This window comes from Panthera onca, chromosome E1 (assembly GCF_046562875.1).
Source record: "Panthera onca isolate mPanOnc1 chromosome E1, mPanOnc1 haplotype 2, whole genome shotgun sequence".
Taxonomy (NCBI): domain Eukaryota; kingdom Metazoa; phylum Chordata; class Mammalia; order Carnivora; family Felidae; genus Panthera; species Panthera onca.
The window spans coordinates 24,063,417-24,078,704 of NC_138352.1; the positions used below are offsets into that span (position 1 = coordinate 24,063,417).

Genomic DNA, 15,288 nt, shown 5'->3' on the forward strand with positions numbered 1-15,288 from the left:
CTGAGTTAAGGTGACATTTGTGCAGGGGCGCCTGGTGCCTCCGTCGGTTAAGCATCCGACTTCAGCTCAGGTCATGATCTGGCGGCTCGTGGGTTCGAGCTTCCGATTCTGTGTCTCCCTCTCTCTCTGCCCCTCCCCGACTTGTATGCTGTCTCTCTCGGTCTCTCTCTCAAAAAAAAAAAAAAAAAAAGTGAATACATGTTAAAAAAGATTTTTTTTTTAAGGTGACATTTGTGCAGGAGGAAGTGATAAGTGAAGGGAAAAGCATTCCAGGCAGAGGGAATAGCAAGGGCAAAGGCTCTGAGGCAAGAGCGCTTTGGACTGTCCACAAAGTAGCAAGGGGCCAGTGTGGATACAGCAGAGCGAGTAAGAAGGAGTAGAGTTAGCAAGATTCAGAAACACAGGTCATGTGGTGGGGATGGGGGTGGGGGTCGTCAACACGGCTAAGAAATACAGATTTATTCTGCAATGGAAAGTTGTCGGAGGGTTTGGGGCTGAGGGGAGACATTCTGACTCAGATGGCAAAGGCCTTCTAGCTTCTATCGGGGGCGTGGGGGGAGGCAAGGAGAAGGCACTCTTGCCTTCTGTATGTAAGTAAACCTGCCTGTCGCCTCTCGTCAGAAAATAAGGACACAATCCGATATAATCTCCCCCCCCACTTTTTTTTTTTTGACCCGCCACAGAACTTCGAATCCGATTCAGGACGCTGTTGAAGAGTTCTGGTGTTTCAGAGGGGGCAAAAGGAATCAAAGGCCCATGTTTTCGCTCTTGTACAAGGAGAATGTTCGAAAATAAATATGGTTGGGCCTGTGCTTTTGTTCCTGAAAAATATGGGTCCAAATATGGGTCCAGGCTGCTACTAATGGTGGCAGGAGAAGAGACAGAGAGAGCTATTGAAAAGCAAGGTTGTTTAGTAGCTAAAAATGGCTGGTTTAGAAATCCCGCAACAGCACAGGGGCCCTCTCTTAGGAAAGGAGAGGCAGCCACAAAGCCACTGTCAGGACTTCCGACATCAGGCTGGGCACTGTGGAGACCTGGATGTTTCCATGGCAACTCTCTCCGCACAGTTTGGCTGGACCAGCTCTCGCCTGTGACTCAGGGCATCCGTGTGACTCAAGCTGCTTTCCGCACTGCATGAGGCCACTCGTCAAGATTACCCCAGGGGACACTGTTCTCTGTGACGAAGCCAGTTACACAGGGAACAACAGAACTTAAGAAGGAGTGACTGGCTACGCATTTTCTTAAATACTTGTGTTGTATTTATCTTTCTAATGTTATTTACTTCGATCCTAGTGGGTTTTTCCCCCTAAGTCTCTTTGTAACTTATGTGCCCTTAGATACAACAGCAAATATACAACAGAAGGGAAAAATAGGAAAATTAGACTACATCGAAGTTAGAAACTTTTGTGTTGCAAATGATACCATCAAGAAAGGGAAAAGCCCGCAGGATAGGAGGTAACATTTACAAATTGCCTATCTGATAAGGGTCTTATCAGACCTTTATATAAAGAACTCCTACAACTCAACAGTAAAAAGACAACCAAACCAAAAAATGGGTAAAAGATTTGAATAGACGGTGGTTAATTCTTCACTCCCTTCACGATTTATGCCAAGCCCCCATATCACCTGCACGGCTAGCTCTTTGATAGTTTCAAATAATTGCCTCATTTTTACACATACATAAAGACGGAGTTGATTTCTTTTTCTTTTTATTTTTTTACGTTTATTTATTTTTGAGAGACAGAGAGAGACAGAGCATGAGCAGGGGAGGGGCAGAGAGAGAGGGAGACACAGAATCCCAAGCAGGCTCCGGGCTCCGAGCTGTCAGCACAGAGCCCGTCGCGGGGCTCGAACCCACAAACCGTGAGCTCATGACCTGAGCTGAAGTGGGACGCTTAAGTGACTGAGCCACCCAGGCACCCCAAGACGGAGTTTTTTTTAGGGAAAATAATGGATAAGGCAGGAAAAGTACACAAAAAGCAGGAAGGGCTATGACCCCTGGGGGGAAAAATACATGCTCTCTTTAGAGGACGAAGCCTGGAATTGCCAAAATATGGAGAGAAAAGTGGGTCTGTTGTTTCTCATCTCAGGGAATTTAGAAAAACAGCTAAGGGATATGCTGAGGGGTAGCCAGCCTGGAAAGAAAAGAGGAGGGTACTGGGCCAGTGGGTGTGTAAACGTAAGAGATCTGAGAATAGTATGCAGATCAGTGAATTTACTTTGACGATGAAGCAGTGAGGACTGAAGGGAGGGTGGACCCTGGGAGCAAGAAGTTCCTGTGCAATTGTAGAGGCTACAGGAGACACTGATCTAGAAGCTGAGAGTGTGTGGGTAGTTTGATAGTGAATAAGCTGAAGATAAGGACATGGCAGGGTAGAAGTTTCCGAAGAGGGCTAACTTAGAAAGTCAGCAGGGGGAAGGCTTAAGGCAGAGATGGGCTGACAGATGGGAGAGAAGGTGGAAAGGAGCCCCCGTAGGTGGGTCATGATATCAGAAGGACCACAGGAGGAGCGGATGGGGGAGAAGAGTAGGTGGTGAGCATACCAGCCGCCATGTAAAGGATGAGAACGTTGCCCTTCCGAGCCCTGATAGTGAACACACAGGGTCAGTCAGTATCTGGTGGGTGACATTGAGAAAATGCATTAAAGTTATCCCGCATGTAGGACGCCTGGGGGGCTCAGTTGGTTCAGCATTGACTCTTGGTTTTGTCTCAAGCCATGATCTCATGATCTCCCTCTCTCTGAAAAATAAACACTAAATTTAAAAAAAAAAATTTTTTTTAATGTTTATTTATTTTTGAGACAGAGACAGAGCATGAACGGGGGAGGGTCAGAGAGAGAGGGAGACACAGAATCCGAAGCAGGCTCCAGGCTCTGAGCTGTCAGCACAGAGCCCAACGCGGGGCTCGAACCCATGGACCGCTAGATCATGACCCGAGCCGAAGTCGGACGCTCAACCGACTGAGCCACCCAGGCGCCCCTAAACACTAAATTTTTAAAAAATATATAAGTAAATAGACATTTAAAAAAAAGAATGAAGACATAATTCACCTTTCAGCTTCTGTTGTCTCACCTTTAAAATGAGGATAATATATAGTTTTCGGGGTTGTTAGGACTGGAAAAAAAAATGGGCACAGAGGATCTGGACCACAACAGGGGCTCGATCTCTTGGAACTGTCTCCATCTGTGATAATAACTGAGTCAGTTGCAAACACGCGACCTGGGTCTGATCTATAGTGGTGATTCTTTTTTTCTTCCCCCTTTCTTTTTGCTGTGTGTGTCTCTTCCTTGTTGTTTTGAAGTCCCATTTTTAGACTCATTCTTTCTTACGCATCTCTCTGTGTGTGTGTGTGTGTGTGTGTGTGTGTGTACGCGCACACACTGAATCTAGAACAGCAATTGGCAAAGTTCAGATGATCTCAATTTATGAGAACAGCAAAGACTCAGGAAATTTCCAAATGTTGGGCTTGATATAGAGCCTTGGCAAAGTTCCGTATCTGACTCTGATGCAACGTTTAAATGTTTAGGTAACTGAAGAATTCACGGACGACTGGACCCCAACAAACTTCCTCTAGGAAGAAGAGGTCAAAGGAATGGACTCGGATTCCTTGCTGGGTATAATTACCACACTAATGCATGTGAAGCCGTGCTCGCTGGATCATGGTGTGTGCACACATTTATTGCATGTGGGCTAATTTTATTATTTTATTTATTTATTTTTTTAATTTTTTTTTCCAACGTTTTTTATTTATTTTTGGGACAGAGAGAGACAGAGCATGAACGGGGGAGGGGCAGAGAGAGAGGGAGACACAGAGTCGGAAACAGGCTCCAGGCTCCGAGCCATCAGCCCAGAGCCTGACGCGGGGCTCGAACTCACGGACCGCGAGATCGTGACCTGGCTGAAGTCGGACGCTTAACCGACCAAGTCACCCAGGCGCCCCTAATTTTATTATTTTATTAATTTATTTATTTTTGAGAGAGAGAGAGCACGTGCACGAGGGGCAGAGAGTGAGGGGTAGAGAGACAGAATCCCAAGCAGGCTCCATGCTGTGGGCAAAGAGCCCAACATGGGGCTCGATCTCACCAACTGTGAGATCATGACCTGAGCTGAAATCGAGAGTGGGACACTTAACTGATGGAGCCACCCAGGTGTACCCCCCCCCAACCAAGTCTTCATTCTTAATAAGCGGCAGATTCTGAGGTTCAAATCTAGCCCCACCACGCTGCCTCTGCTTTTCCCATTGGCCAACGACTTCTGAAAAATCTTTCCCTGAAAAAATTTCATGCCTTGAAAAAACACAAAATAGTTTTTTTCAGTTGGCTTTCTAGTTTTCTAAAAATATCCATTCTCAGAAGGGCTTAGAAAGTATAAGGAACACTGTTAATTGCTAGCTGGTACCCATTCTCCTTTCTTTCTTCCCAAGAAAATGCCAGTTCTATGTACTGAAAGGGCGGGCCTACGCCGGCCGACTCCATCTTGTTCCGTGTCCTCCACCTTGAGTGACTATGTCCCCGACGCGACCCCTTTTCCGGGAAAATCACAGAAACCTCAGACCGCGCCTCCTCCCCTCGAGTAACCTCCCGCTCACCCGTTCAAACTTCCTGATCAAAACACGCCCAGCGACCTGCGTATCAGGACTCCGACCCTTCCCCAGCCAATCGGCCGAGGCCACGACCCTTCCCCAGCCAATCGGCTGAGGCCACAGCCATTACCTCACCAACTGCCCCTCGACCCCTATAAAACCTTTGTGCTTTTGAAACTCGCTCTCTCTCCCTGGTATCTCACCGCTGCGTGGGTGCAGGTAGGGGATTGAGCTCGAGCTAGCTCGAATAAAGGCTCTTTTGCTTTTGCCTCGGACTCGGCTCCCTAGTGGTCTTTGGGGATCACGAATTCTGGGCATAACAGTACGTCAACAATCATGGGTCTCAGGAGAATCCGATGCTATCCTCAGTTCCAGGAAGTGGTCTGATTAGGCAAAAGGTAAATCCATCTACCATGCCAGTGACTGGTTCTGGAATGAGCATGTGCCCTAAGTCTGGGCAAGAAGACAGAAGGAGAGACCTACCGGAAACTTCTGGAAGACTTTTCTTTGTTCTGAAAAGAGCCCCGGGGAAGTCACTTGCTCTCCCAACGGTCACGAGCAAACTACCTGTAGGCTTGATTGTTGCGCCAGCCATCCTAAAGCCACAGAGGGAACCAGTCTTAGGATGAGACCCAAACTGTGGCTTACAGAGCAGAGACACGGAAGTCAAGTATGTGGTTCCCGAAAACATGATTGGGCCACTGATCAAGCAACACCGAAGGCCACTCAACACTTGGACCTCACCTTTGTGGGCTAGTAACTCGTGTTTGCTGAACACAAATCTATTTAATAACTTCTTCAAGCAACTGGAGTTCACCTTTCTGTTTTTCACAGCCCCCACCCCACCAATGGGATGCTAACAATAATACAGCCAAAATAGCAGGTCCGTGGTGGAAAAAAGGAGACAGGCGAGCAAAACGTAAAGCTGGAAATATAGCATCATCCTCCAGATGAAGGATGCAATTTTCCCTGGGGTAAGTAATCGCACCATGTCTTTGGTGCTAACTGTCTTCATTAACTTAAATCAGTGATTCTCCAAGGTGTTGTTCTGGGCCACCAGGCTTAGCAACAGCTGGAAACTTGCTGGCAATGCAAATTCTGGGGCCTCACCCTCGCCCTGGTGAATCAGAAATTCTGGGGATGGTCGCCCGACCATCTGTGTTTTAATAAGCCCTCCAGGGGATTCTGATCCTCAGGTGTGAGATTCACTTCCCTGTGTACCTCAAGGTGAATTTGCCTGAGGAGTTCTCAGTATTCATGATTAGCACTTGATTGGAACTTGGAATTTAGAGGTTGCCATTTTTATCCCAGGCTCTGAATGTCCGGGCGGGCGACATAAACACATGCTTTCGGGGTCTTGAGTCATTGAGCAGTGCTTCTGGCAAAGTGAATTCTGTCCTTGTTGACCTGAAGCCAGTTTGGGGTTGATTAAAACTCCCTTTACTGCTGTTAAGAAACCAAACCTTAAAAAGCGCTGGTCCGCCCTGCAGAGTAAATATGAACAGTTTTATTTGGTACAGGAGGCACATAGAGAAATGTGGTATTTTCTAACTCTTTAAATTGCCACTTCTGGAACGTTTTAAATGTAGTTCTGGGCTGGCTCCGATTTTTAATTAATGTGTTTTTTTTTTCTGGCTCAGTAATTTTACAGTTTGAAAAACAAAATTTGTTTAATATGCAATCGGGGGGGTGGTTAATGCTCTATCCTGGATGAATATTTCTGTAAGCAACCTGGTCAGGGACAATAATTTTAGCAGTATTCTGGGAGCGATGAGTATCATTAACACAGTGTGATCATGTTAAAGGAAAAGTGTCTTTCACTCAGGGAATCTAACATGTGGTTGGTGTCTTGGTAATTAACCCATTGCCCTGGAGAAAAAAAAAAAAGGTAATTAGAAGCAGAGGCAATTAACTTCTTACATCTCTACCCCGGTCTTTGGTCTTCGGTCTTCGAAAGGGGATTCCAGAAGGGGTTGAAGGAAACCAAGAGGACAGAAGCAGTTACATTGTATCAGGAGCGCTAATGTGGCTGTTGTGCCAGAGTTAGATGCAGAATGTGGGGAAGGGCTCTCTCCCTCTCTCTCTCTTTCTCTCTCTCTCTCTCTCCCCCCCCCCCCCTTGTGCCTCTCTCCTCTGCTTGCCCATGTGAGTGCTCTCTCTAAAATAAAAAAATAATAACTATTCTTGTGTTTAGAAGCTCTGTGTTTAGGAATTTTTTTCTCATACGGCATGCTTGCCAAAATCTTCAGCACCTGCCACGTTTCTTCTCCAGGAGACCAGATGATAAGATAATGAGGCAGAGCCGGGCTTTGAAGAATTTTCGGTGGGAACCTAGTAGATCTTTGGCCTTTGTTTTCCTGTCTCTAAAATAGGGAAGAGCATGAACACACTGGATGTCTGAAAAAGTAATGTAAAGCAGAAAAGCATAGGCTCAATAGAATTAAGGCTTCTTCCTGCCTGGGGTCCCTGGGTGGCTCAGTCGGTTGAGCGTCCAACTTTGGCTCAGGTCATGATCTGGCGGTTCGTGAGTTCGGGCCCCGCGTCGGGCTCTGTGCTGACAGCTCAGAGCCTGGAGCCTGCTCCCGATTCTGTGTCTCCCTCTCCCTCTTTCTCCCCACTGTTCCCCTGCTCATGTTCTGCCTCTCAATAATAAATAAACGTAAAAAAAAAAAAAGAATTAAGGCTTATTCCTAAAAGGACTGAAACTTGAATGAAATCACGATGCGATGCATTCCCCAACTTGAACCAACAAAGATATCAGATACCTAACAACTTTATGTAGGTAAAGTATGGTTAAAATGGATATTGAGACTGTTCTAAATAATGCATTCTAAGTACAAAATGGGAGGAGAATGAGTTACTCCCTAAAAAAAAAAAAAAAAAAAATATATATATATATATATATATATATATATATATATATATATCTACTTTGTATGTGGAGAATAATCGCTGTTTTTCCTACAGCCCAAATGTAACAGTTTGCTATGAGAAGTTCAGCACAGCTGTTTGCCTTATTTCTTAAATTTTCCTATTGCTCAGGCTAGACTTTGCCCAGCCTATTGTATCCTTGCATCTGATAGTTTATTGCAGGTAAAACGAGTCCCAAATTATGCTGGACTTAGAGTATCCTACTGGTGGAGGGAAGGGGCTTGCTAGTGATGAAAATCTAGGGGTGTTTCCGGTTTCAGAGAAGCTGAGATAAATACCCTCCACCCTGACTTTCTCCCTGAGAGCATCTATAAAATCTGGATAAAGAGAGCAGGGAGTAGCTAGTCAGGGACTCGGGGAATTAAGTCGCAGGAAGATGGGAAAAGACTAGAATGTGGACTGGTGTATTTCCGTTTTGTTTTTTCTTCTGGGATCCTTCAACGTGGAATCAAGGAAACCTGAAGCCAGTGTGGATCAGTGAAGACAGGCGTCTTCAGGAGAAGCCCCCTAGGTCTGTATCAAGGAGCGGAAATCAAGTACCAAGGAGCAGAAATGAAGTATCTGAACACTCAAGAGATGGGAAATCTTCCATTTTTCTATTCTTTTTTTTTTTTTTTGAGAGAGAGAGAAAGAGAGAAGGAGCAAGTGAGCGAGGGGCAGAGAGAGAGAGAATCCCAGGAGGGGCAGAGGGAGAGAGAGAGGGAGGAAGGGGTGAGAGAGAGAAGCAGGGCTCACCCACAAGCGGGACTTGAATTCACAAATTCACGAACCATGAGATCATGACCTGAGCCAGAGTCAGATGTTTCACGACTGAAACACCCAGGTGCCCCCTCCCCCCCCCCCCCCCGCCATTTTTCTATTCTCTTTAAATTCATTTCTGGGACCCCTGGGTGGCTCAGTCGGTTGAGCATCCGACTTTGGCTCAGGTCATGATCTCACTGTCTGTGAGTTCAAGCCCCGCGTCGGGCTCTGTGCGGACAGCTTGGAGCCCGGATCCTGTTTTGGATTCTGGTGTCTCCCTCTCTCTCTGCCCCTCCCCCACTCATGTTCTGCCTCTCTCTCTGTCAAAAATAAATAAACATTAAAAAATTTTTTTTTCATTTAAAAAATTAATAAACATTAAAAAGTTAAAAAAAAAAAAAACAACAATAACAAACAAACCCACAATCTACAGAAGCCTGGTCAGAACATCAGCCAGTAGGTCTGCCTTGCAAAACATGTTAGAAGTTCTTCAGACAGAAGGAAAATAACATAGACCAGAAATTTGGATCTATGTAAAAGAAGGAAGACCATCAGGGAATGAATGAATAAAGGTAAAATAAAACACGTATTTTTCTATTCTTCATCGATGTAACGGATAACGGGTTTTTTTAGTAATAATCACAACAATGTATGGATTATCTATGCATATATATTATACGTACACTTATGTACAAGAAAAATAAACGACAGCAAAAATACAAGGGGCCGGAGGGATGAATCAGGAATATTTTTGTTATAAGGTGTTTGCACTACCCATGCAATGACCTGGTGTTATTTGAAAGACATAAAGGAAGAACAACATAAATGGTAAGTATCTGCATAAACATAATGGTCTATCCTTTAAGTTTTTAAAAATATACTTGATGCCTGAAACTAAAAATTATACACACTCTCTGATGGTGGCTTTTCAATGACTGTAGATGTAACACACAACATTTGCAAGATGAAGGGAAGCGTATCATGGGACCTCAATGGTGATAAGATTGATACATTCCATTTGAAATGGTAAAATATGGGGGCGCCTGGGTGGTTCAGTTTGTTAAGCGTCAGAGTTTGGCTCAGGTCATGATCTCACAGTTCATGGGTTCAAGCCCCACATCGGGCTCTCTGCTGTCAGCATGGAACCTGCTTTGGATCCTCTGTCTCCCTCTCTCTCTGTCCCTTCCCTACTCTCCCTCTCTCTTCAAAATAAATAAACATTAAAAAAGAGAAATGGTAAAATATATACTCTAAGTAGACTGTGGAAAAATATATATGGCTATTTTAATCATGACAGTATCTACTCAAAAATTATACCAAGAGATGTAGTGAAAAACATAGTACATAAATTAAAATGGAATACAAAAACATTCCAGTAACACATAATAAATCAGGAAAGGGGAACAAAGGAATGGGAAAAAAAGGAACAAGCAGAAAAGATAATTAAAATGTAGAACAAAATCCTAATGTACTAATATTTTTCTTTACATATAAATGCATGAAACACATTGATTAAAAGACAAAAAAATATCAAAATAAACTAAACACGGGATTAGATCATGCAGTCTAAAGGACTCAATATAAATATAGTAATATAGGCAAGGAAAAAGCAAACATCTAGAAAAAGGTATACTATACAAACAGTAAACAAAAGAAATCTGTAGTGGCTATATTGGTCTATATAAACTTCAGCACAAAGAAAATTACCAAGGATAAGGAATGATATTACATAACAACGAAAGGACCAGTTCATCAAAAGACACAAGAGTTCTAAACATACATGCATGTAACAACAGAGATTCAAAATACATAAAGCAAAAATTGACAGAACGAAAAGGAAAAAACAGACAAATCTGCAATGTAGCTGAAGAGTTCAGCACTAAGTAATTGATAGAACTGGTAAATTAAAAAATTCAGCAAGAATATAAAAGAACTAAATAATTCCATCAACTGACTGGATCTAATTGACATTTGTAAAGCTTTCTTTTTTTTTTTTTTTTTTTTTTCAACATTTATTGATTTTTGGGACAGAGAGAGACAGAGCATGAACGGGGGAGGGACAGAGAGAGAGGGAGACACAGAATCGGAAACAGGCTCCAGGCTCTGAGCCATCAGCCCAGAGCCTGACGCGGGGCTCAAACTCACGGACCATGAGATCGTGACCTGGCTGAAGTCGGACGCTTAACCGACTGCGCCACCCAGGCGCCCCTGTAAAGCTTTCCACTCAACAACAGCCGAATACACATTCTTTTTTTTTTATTCTTTTTTTTAACGTTTATTCATTTTTTGAGAGACAGGGAGAGACAGAGCATGAGTGGGGGAGGGGTAGAGGGAGGGAGAGACACAGAATCCGATGCAAGCTCCAGGCTCTGAACCGACAGCACAGAACCGGACGTGGGGCTCGAACTCACGGACCGTGAAATCATGACCTAAGCCAAAGTCAGATACTTAACCAACTGAGTAACCCAAGCGCCCCAGAATATATATTCTTTTTAAGTGCACACGTAACATTCTCCAAGATAGAACATATCTGACTTCATAAAACAAACCATAACAAATGAAACAGAACTGAAATCATACAAAGTATGTTTTCTGCTCATAACAGAACTGACATAGAAATCAATAACAGAAATAGAAAAGAAAAACCTCCAAACACTTGGAAATTAAACAACATACCTCTAAATAAGCAATGTGTCAAAGAGGAAGTTTTAAGGAAAATTAGAAAACATTTTAAAATAAACGATGTGAGGGGCACCTGAGTGGCTTAGTCATTTGAGCATCCAACTCTTGATTTCAGCTCAGGTCATGATCCTAGAGTCATGAGATTGAGCCCATGTCAGCCTCCATGTTGAGTGTGGAGCCTGCTTAAGATTCTCTCTCTCTCTCTCTCTCTCTCTCTCTCTCTCTCTCTCTCTCCTTCGGCCCTTCTCCCCCAAATTGCTCTCTCTCTATCTAAAAGAAAATAAAAAAATAAATAATGTGAAAATACAAAAGTCAGAAACTACAGGTTGTAGCTAAAGCAGTGTGTAGAGGAAAATTATAGAATTAAATGTACATGCTGAAAAAGAAAAGTTTCAAATCTATCATGAAAACTTCCTCCTTAAGAGACTAGAAAAACAGAGCAAAATAGATGTAATATAAGCTGAAGGAACTAATTGAAAACAGAAAGAATAACAATAGATAAGAATAGAATCAAATGCTGCTTATTTGAAAAGATCAATAAAATCAATGTATTTCTATGAAAACCAATAAAGAAAAAAGAGAGAACAGATACATTACCAATATCAGGAATGAAAGAAATGATCTTCCAATGGCCAGGGAGTCCACAAGTTTGGTAACTTGGGATAAAGCCCTTAAATGCTCATTTTTAGCAACAGGTTGAAATAATCAGAATTGACAACTTTCCAGAGTATATACTATATTAATTAAAATTAGTCCAGCTATGACTGCTGGATGATGTTCTATTATATTAGTCACTGGCTTCTTTCATTCTTGCTTCTCTATCATTTATGGCTTCTTCTCAAGATCATCTCACGGTTCAACATTAAAAGCAAATCGTTAAATATCTATTCCAACTCACAGGGAGAAGGAAGGAGAGGTAGGAAGCCTACGTTGAAGGACATCCCCCAGTAGCTGTATATTTTTTGCATTTCCCCCTAAAACGAGGCCTCCACACTTGGAACTATCCACACTCACTGATCTTGACCTCTCCCCCTCCCAGAGACACATCAGCTCAGATGTAATTCTCATCTAAAAGCAAAGCACTATTGGAGTGCCTGGGTGGCTCAGTCAGTTAAGCATCTGACTCTGGACATCAGCTCAGATCATGATCTCGCTGTTGCGGGATCGAGCCCCGCAATGGGCTCTGTGTGCTGAGCGTGGAGTCTGCTTTGGGTTCTCTCTCCCTGCCCCTCCCCTGCTCGTGCACATGCTCTCTCTCTCTCTCTTTCTCAGAATAAGTAAATAAACATTAAAAAAAATAAAAGCAAGACATTATGCACGTGGGTGCAATTCAAAATGGAGCACGTCAGGGGTTCTCCAAGCTTCTAAGAAACCGAGGAGTCCTGCTCTGCTCCACAACCCTTCCCTCACTTCTCCTGCCTCTTTTTACCCTCCCCCCGCCCCAATGCCTTCACCTTCTCCCATACCCTTCATCCAATCCACCAGCGGTTCCTTTTGAGCGAACCTTCAAAATAAATCTTGAATTCTACCACTTTTGGTCTCTACTCTTACACTTTAATCGAGGCTATACTGACTCTTGGGATCCGTCTTTAATTTTTCATCTCTAACACAGGACTCAAAACTCTCAGAGGTCTAGAACAGGGATTGGCAAACTTTTTCTCTGAAAGACCGGATAGTAAGGATTTTAGACTTTGCAAACTATACAGTCTGCTCCAAGTACTCTGCTCTGCCATTGTAGCACAAAACAAATTGTCGTGGCTGCGGTCCAATAAAACGTTATTTACGAAAACCAGCAATGGGCCACGTTTGTCCCACAAGCTGTAGTTTGCCAACCCCTGGTCTAGACTTTTGCTGTGGGAGCTCCCTACAGCGTGTTTCATAGTCCTGAAAACACGGTGTCCAATCTTCATCATGGCTCATTATAAACCAGCTACTTTTAAAGCTCGTTATTCTGTATCATTTAAAAATATGGCCACACATGTTCTTCCATTTGTTCATAGATCTGGAAACATACATCGCGATGACTTTTTCTGCACAGCGCTGCAGTGTATTCATCCTTAATACCTGAAATCAATATCTCTTCATGTCTGACCTTTCTAGGTAACGATCTATGTGACAGAATTGCTCCACAGATACTCATTTCATTCCTACAGGAAAACTAAACACTCTAATTAATGAAGCCTCTAATTAAACCTTTTCCTTCACCCTGAACTTTAGCTGAGAATATAAGGACAGCCAGATTGAATATGAATGAAGCTTGCGTGTTTCCTTCTGTCAGAGAGCATCTAAAGACTCAAAATGCGTTTGTTCCCAGAACAAACTTTTCCAGGATGAAAAGGAGTTATCCACATCTTCACGTATGGATGATATACATATTTATGGGGGGAAAAAAGGAGTAATGGGCTGGAGATAAGGAAGAGTGGAATAAGAATGGAATAAGGAGTGCCATGGTTCATGGGTTAAATCCAACGCAGAGACATGTTGCTTGGCATTTATAGTTGTTTTGAACAATTTGAGCCATCACAAACAAGATCAGAACATTTTGCATTTAAAAATTCAGATATCCAGCTTATCTTTAAAAAATTAAGTATTTCTGGCAACACAAGGACCAAACTATTCCAGAGCAATAATAAGCTAGACCTGAATGGTGACCCACTACTTTTAGATGGAAAGTATTTCCTACTTTCCCACAATCCCCACTACTCCCTATTGTCTACCTAACACTGGAGCAAAGTGCCAGTTGCCAATTATTATTGTCTCCCCACTACATTTTTCCTATAGCAAAGAAATATTTTTTTCTGTGCCCCATTCCCCATGAAAAGCATAAAAAATAGAGGGTTGAGAAGACCATGTCATTTATGGAAAAGTAGAAGTTAGGACTCATTTATGCTGGCTGTCTGGCCACCATAGGCATTTGAAAGTTTTACTCTTGGGCAGGAGGAAGAGCTCAACCAGGAGGCTGGGGCTGAGTTCTAGTCTTTAGTTCTGAGTTAGTGCAAGGGACCTTCTGGGCAGGGTACATGCCCTGGCTTGCCCTCAATGTGTCCTTCCAAAATAAGGGGCGTTGTATAAGTTAGGGTGTTTTGATGGCAAGGAAAAATAAAGCAATTAACAGGAAGGTATCAGATGCCATGGAATTGATTTGAAAGCGGAAATGATAAGGAACTAAAAGCACTCGAAGGAGCTTGGCAGCAGCCATTGTAGAAGCAGACCCATAATAAGAACAAACATTGGGCAACGGTGCTGGCATGGATGAATCCCAGCCATTTTGTTTGCCTCTGCCTTCCTCATTCACTGTCCAAAGTTCCACTGTGTGATTGGCGATGCTTAGGGGTAGGCGGGCTTTTCACTGGTAGCATTGGGCCAGCAAACAGGGAGAGCTGGGAGAAGGAAATCCAGAGACCCCTTCTATCTTCCACTGCAGAAGAGACACCAAAACCACCCCTGGGGGGGAAGAGGTAATTCCTCGAAGGGAAGTTGGGCGGCTACTGGAGCAGGATAAGATATGATGCCCAGGCCAAAACCCCAAATGAATGCCCTCCGTTGGATTACACAAAATCTTATACGAAACCTACATCTAAAAGACACAGTGGTTCTGTCTGAAGCAGGAAGAAGATGCAAAGAGTCCCCTATTTACTCTCCGACCCCTCACTCTGCCTTAGCATGAAGCAATTCCACTGACCCAAGATCTCCCTGAAGCCCAGAGCAAAAACCACGGGACAAGATCATCTGTATCATTCCTTGGAGCTGCAATTTTGTGATCTGAATGGCAGAAAAATTACTTGAGTTTCCACCAGTCGGCTGGGCTCAGAGACCCTAACTAGGCAATGTCTACAAGATAAATCTTGATGGCCAACCAAGCCATGAGAATTGTTCCCCTGGGAAGTGTAACGGCACCAGTAAATCATTCTCATTGACTACTGATGAGAGGGACCGGCTTCCAGGTTGCTACTATCCGAGGCAGAAATTGGAAACAGTGACCTCAATGTTAACAGCTGAAGGGCTGATCATCGACCCTTGAGCCACTGGATTCCTCCACACGCATGGAATGCCTCCACTGTTGGACTAGAGAACATCTCTGTGGCCTGCCTCTCTCACACACAACAGTATGTCTTTATCCTTTGTTTAGCATGGCAATGAGAGACGGGAAGAAAACAGGACCTCGTGGCCTCATAGCATGAGACACTGGCAGGAAGAAATGAGGAATGTGAGGAAAAAAAATATATCATATTTACCAAAGATTTGTTTTGAATAACCAAATAATAACCAATAACCCCAAGCCACTTGGGGTAGCAAGCAGCTGGAAGCATATTATGAAACTATTACCATACTGAAACAGAACTACGCTTAAC

At 43.4% G+C, this 15,288-nt stretch overlaps 1 long non-coding RNA gene across 7 annotated transcripts in view; it reads right to left on the bottom strand.

The window, feature by feature from the left end:
- LOC132688293 (uncharacterized) overlaps window positions 1–15,288 on the bottom strand; it is a 228,654-nt gene that overhangs the window by 85,853 nt on the left and 127,513 nt on the right. The window lies entirely within an intron of this gene.